Consider the following 5848-nt stretch of genomic DNA (forward strand, 5'->3'; position numbering starts at 1 on the left):
CGATCCAAGCCAAAGTCTCCAGCGAAGTTCCCCTGAAGACTATCTCCAGAAGACACTCTCCACCAGACTCAACTTCACCAGACTGACTGCTCAGTGGTTTTATGGATTTTATGGTGGTTTCCTGTTCCTGCCCCTCTTCACAGGGGCCAATCACAGTTTCCAAATTGTTCAGCCCTGCCCAGGGGCAGAGTCTGTGGGATTGAGTTCTCACCTCTAAAGGTGTTAACTCTCCTCCTAGGATTCACATTTTCTGAGTTATCATCCATTCACATGTTACTGAGTTATTACCCAGTTAGCATGTGGGTTGCAGACTTCCACCTACTTAAGGTGAAGTAGGGGTGTCTTCCTTTTGGAGGTGCAAACTCCTATATTAAGAATTTCCCTTACTTTAGGATTAAGTACGGGTGTATTACTTTTGTTGATTAATTCAAAAGTAGACAAAGGAGAGTTAATCCTGTCCTCTCAATCTAGTGAGGTACTAAGTAGGGGTACTTAAGTTATTGTTAACCAAAACTTTAACTCCAACTAGGCAAAGAGAACAAAGGATTCCCTTTTCACAAGTATAAACTCAGAAGAGTCAAAGAGAACCAAGAATTTCCTTTCACACTATCCATTGCTGGCAAATTTCTTAGGCCTGATATAGGTCCTTCTTGATAGCCTATGCAAAGGCATCTTTTCAATCCCAAACACTTTCAGCAGTTCCATCAGCATCCCACTTCTCAGGATGCTGTTGACTATCAAGTAAGTAATGATGATGGCAAGTTCACCCATTATGAAACAACCATGGCTTATCCTATGCCACCCTCAAAATCATGGTCTTCCACAGTGAAAAATCAGCCATTGGTTGGATGGGCATTATGAAGGATGAGTTTATTTTTCAGGAGCTTGATTGTAAAGAGATTAAGCACTGAGATATTGATCTTTTCTTTCTTTGCCTGCTCTGTAGCTGCTAAGGCTTCATAGTGAGTCACCCTTAGCTCCAGGCACAGTCATCTGGTCATCTTGCTCTTCAACACTACCTTAGCCTGGCCAACTTGGTGGCCATTCCTTATGACACAGATGCCTTTCACATTGGCAGCTAATTCCATTGTTTTCTCAGTAGTCATGGCATCACTTGGGTAAAAGACTACCCCACTAGTAATTCTCCAAAATATGGCAAGATTTTCAAAGACCATTCAAGAAGGACCATCTTCCTGATGCCACAGAGGTTGACGTCATTCTTAGAAACTGCTGCCAGATGGATCTGGTTAAAGGCCCTGGTAAATAAAGACAGCAAGCATGATGCAGAAAGGCAAGGTGCTATCCCATGTGGCACATCACATATGTTTATCATGTTTTGTTAAAAAGGAAACACTCAATAAAGTGATTAAGATGCTTCTTCTGGAAGAATTCTGAAGGGGACAGCTAGGTGGCTCAATGGATTGAGAGCCAACCCTATAGACAGGAGGTCTTGAGTTTAAATCTGGCTTCAGACACTTCTTAGCTGTGTGACCCTGGTCAAGTCACTTAACCCCCATTATCCAGTCCTTAACACTCTTCTGCCTTGGAACCAAAACACAGTATTAATTCTAAGATGGAAGGTAAGGTTCTAAAAACAGTTCTGAAAAGCTGAAATTGTTGGTGTCCCCATTTAGGACAATCATGTGGTCACTAACGTGCTTCATTTTGACTAGAGCCATGCCATAGTTTTTGCAGGTGACCATCTTGTCTCCAAGTTTGTAATCTAGGGCAGATGGCATTTGGATGTTGGTGAGTTAAGTGTAATGGCATCCATTTTGGTGAAGGCTACTAGAATCTTCTTCTTACTTTGGATTTGGCTATACAGTTCTCTGGAAGTCTATTCTGTCATGTTTTTAGGAAGCAGTTTCCCATTCCCATTCTTTATCTTCTACTCCTGTGATTCTTCTGCCCTTATACATCTTTGCAATAACAATCAGTGACTGATGCTTGCCCTGGTGAAATGCCTTGCAGAGTTCCTCCCCCAGGCCATCCACCATGATTATATTATACTCAAAGGATTCACTGTTGTTTCTAGTGCACTTCTCTACTTGGTGGTACAATGGGGCAGGGTCACTCTGGCCCACCCAGTTAATGTTGAGGATGGCAACCAGGTTGTCTGAATGATATAATCTATACTACAAAGACCATGATCTCCCACATGGAGCCTTTAGACAACTCCCCGTTGCCTAGCATACAATAGACACAGTAGATGACTCTGTCAAAGTATTCGCCTACATAGGCAGCTTCATAAGCTGCTCCAAGCTTTTGACCCAGAGAGCCAGTACCCACATCTGGAAAGGTTTGTTTAAGGACTAGGTGGCCATCTAGAATGTCACTGATCTTCCTCAAGTTCAACAGCTTGACCATTGGCAGGAAGCCCACCTCAACCCAAACAACACAGAGGATGGGAATTGCATGACTCTTAGAGGAGCTCCAAGTAGCCATTGATGGGATCCTTGGAGTCCTGTGGTTTGTACTTCATGGCATGGATGAAGAGAGTTGCCATGGTCTCTGCTGCACTGTAGCATGATGTGGGGTAGCCCAAGCTAATCACCCCCCAGTGGTTGCCTAGATGGAGTTGATGTGGGACTACTGGGCAGTCCCCCATGGCAAAGGGGCTAAAGTGGCTCCCAGGCTGGTGGCAAAGGCAGTACCAGAGTGAGCAGAGGACAACCCACAGAGAAAAAAAAAGGGGAGGGTCTCTTTGCTGCTTTCCATGTAAACTGTATCATCACCAAATTTCCCCAAACCTGTTCTTTGGAATTTATTTTAGTCCAACTACAGGAGCTGGTTGAATAAATGCTGAATGAAAGGGGGAGAGGATAAGCATTATCAAACACATACTATGTGCAAGGCACTATATATTGTATAAATATTTTGTATGATTCTCTCACAACTGGAGAGGTAGGTGCTGTTGTTATGCCTGTTTTCCAGATCAGGAAACTGGGCAGAGAGAGGCTAACTGATTTACCCAGAGTCACAAGACCAGTAAGTGTCTCAGATCAAATTTGAATTTAGGTCTTCATGACTCTATATCCAGTGCTTCAATCCACTGTGGTTTTTTATTTTGTTTTTTAATTTTAAACCCTTAACTTCTGTGTATTGACTTATAGGTGGAAGAGTGGTAAGGGTAGACAAGGCAATGGGGGTCAAGTGACTTGCCCAGGGTCACACAGCTGGGAAGTGTCTGAGGCTGGATTTGAACCTAGGACCTCCCGTCTCTAGGCCTGGCTCTCAATCCGCTGAGCTACCCAGCTGCCCCCACCACTGTGTTTTTTAGATGCCTCATGAATGAATGAATGAAACCACTACATAGATGTCAATTTTTTTTATTATTACCTTTTATTGTTACTAATTCGCCTATCTGCATTGTCATCAGCTATATTTCTCCACCTTGGCCACCAACTAGTACAAGAAACTTTTATAAAATGTTTTGGTGAAATGAATATCCATTGATACCTAAACCAGGAAGAGGAAAAACAGAGAAAGAAAACTATAGAACAATCTCCCTAATGAATATTGATGCAAAATTTTTAAATAAAATAAAATGAAGATCCACTATGACTTTTCCTCATCTACCAGTTCGATACTATAAACTTCAAAGGGCTATATAAATATTAGCCATTAATTTTATTATTAAATATTATTTTTTAATGATTTTTTTTACTTTTATCATTAGTGGAGCATTCACTCTACTAATTTTTGATAATTGTAATTTACTTGTCTTGTTTTGTTTTGTTTTTTAAACCCTTACCTTCTGTCTTGGAGTCAATATTGTGTATTGACTCCAAGGCAGAAGAGTGGTATGGGTGGACATTGGGGGTCAAGTGACATGCCCAGGGTCACACAACTGGGAAGTGTCTAAGGCCAGATTTGAACCTAGGACCTCCCGTCTCTAGGCCTAACTCTCAATCCACTGAGCTACCCGGCTGCCCCCTATTATTAAATATTCTATCATATTTCAAAACTGAGAAATAGGAAGTTAGGGATTGTTGGTTATGACTTGGCTTTCTCAGTCCTTTACACTTTTAGAAAGTATTGAGCAGGGGGCAGCTGGGTAGCTCAGTGGAATGAGAGTCAGGCCTAGAGATGGGAGGTCCTAGGTTCAAATCTGGCCTCAGCCACTTCTCAGCTGTGTGACCCTGGGCAAGTCACTTGACTCCCATTGCCTACCCTTACCACTCTTCTGCCTTGGAGCCAATACACAGTATTAACTCCAAGATGGAAGGTAAGGGTTTAAAAAAAAAAAAAGTATTGAGCACCCTCAATTATTTTTGTTTATTTGGATTATATTAGTTAATATTTTTCCTATTAGAAATTATAGCTGATAAATGTTTAAATATATATCCTATTTAAAATATCAATAATAAACCCATGATATGTTAGTGTAAACAATGTTTTCATAAAAAATACCTATTTTCCAAATCAAAAAAATTATTGACAAGAGTGAAATTATTTTTAATATTTTTGCAAATCACTTTAATTGTGTGATTAAACAGAAAACGTCTGTATTATCTTATCTGCTTCTGAATTTGGTTGGTCGCAATGTGTTGTTTTGGCTGAAGTATATTAAAAAAAAATCGAGTCTTCTTCAGACTTGTAGTGAGGAAAGGGAGGAGTATTTTTTTTTTAATTTTAATTTTTTAAACCCTTACCTTCCATCTTGGAGTCAATACAGTGTATTGGCTCCAAGGCAGAAGAGTGGTAAGGGTAGGCAATGGGGGTCAAGTGACTTGCCCAGGGTCACACAGCTGGGAAGTGTCTGAGACCAGATTTGAACCTAGGACCTCCCGTCTCCAGGCCTGACTCTCAATCCACTGAGCTACCCAGCTGCCCCCAGGGAGGAGTATTTTAATAGGTAAATGGCATCTTACTGTGAAAATAATTTCGACTTCATGGACCTGCTAAAAGGGCCTTAGGCACCTCAGGGGTCTATGAACTCCACTTTGAGGATCACTGGGTTAAGCCAATGAATTTCTCTTTTTTTACTTTCAAGTTTCCAATATATAAGAAGAGGATACATGTACTTCAATTTCTTAAAATCCTAGAAGCATTTTTCTTTAAAATCTGTTGATCACGATGGAATTCTCTTATTTAATGTATTTTGAATCACCTTCATTTTCAGACTCAATCTAGATAATAATAACACTTTATATATTATTTAACTTAATAAAGTTCAGAGTAAGAGTATCATTATGCCTCCATTTTTAAAATTTATTCACTTATTTATTTGTTTTTAAACCCTTAACTTCTGTCTTAGAAAAGACATTAAGTATCTGTTCTAAGAAGAATGATATGGGTTAGGCAACTGGGATTAAGTGACTTGCCCAGAGTCTCAGGCCAAATTTGCACCCAGGTCATCCTGACTCCTACCTCCATTTTAGGGATGAGTCCAAGCTGTTCATTCTTCACTCTCCTCCCAGCTTTACTTCTGACTTTCCTGACTTGGGTACCAAGATTCATCTACCTCCCTTACTGGGGCCTCATCATCCTGGAATCCTGGAACATCTCTCCATCTTGGATTCCTCTCCAGGCCTCCATTTCGGGAAGGGGCCCAGACCAGCCCCTGGAATCGGTTGTCCTCCCCTGGCTTTGCTTCCAGCTCTCCAGGCCCTTGAGGGACTGCACCACCTAGTTGTCCCATATCAGTTTTACAGATGAAAAAAAAAAACAAACCAAGACTCTGTAAGAATGAGAAAGTTATCACTTCCACAAGCTTCATCCCCATAGTCATTGTAAATGGAGATATTTTTACCATCAGATTTTTTTTTTAAACCCTTACTTTCTATCTCAGAATCTACACTAATTACCATTTCTGAGACAGAAGAGCGGTAAGGACCAGACAGTT

The 5848-nt window shown here is 40.8% G+C and overlaps 1 pseudogene; it reads right to left on the reverse strand.

The window, feature by feature from the left end:
* Nucleotides 1–606: 606 nt before the first annotated feature.
* LOC123241726 lies at nucleotides 607–5644 on the reverse strand (annotated as a pseudogene).
* Nucleotides 5645–5848: the final 204 nt, after the last annotated feature.

Source organism: Gracilinanus agilis, chromosome 3, assembly GCF_016433145.1.
Source record: "Gracilinanus agilis isolate LMUSP501 chromosome 3, AgileGrace, whole genome shotgun sequence".
NCBI lineage: Eukaryota > Metazoa > Chordata > Mammalia > Didelphimorphia > Didelphidae > Gracilinanus > Gracilinanus agilis.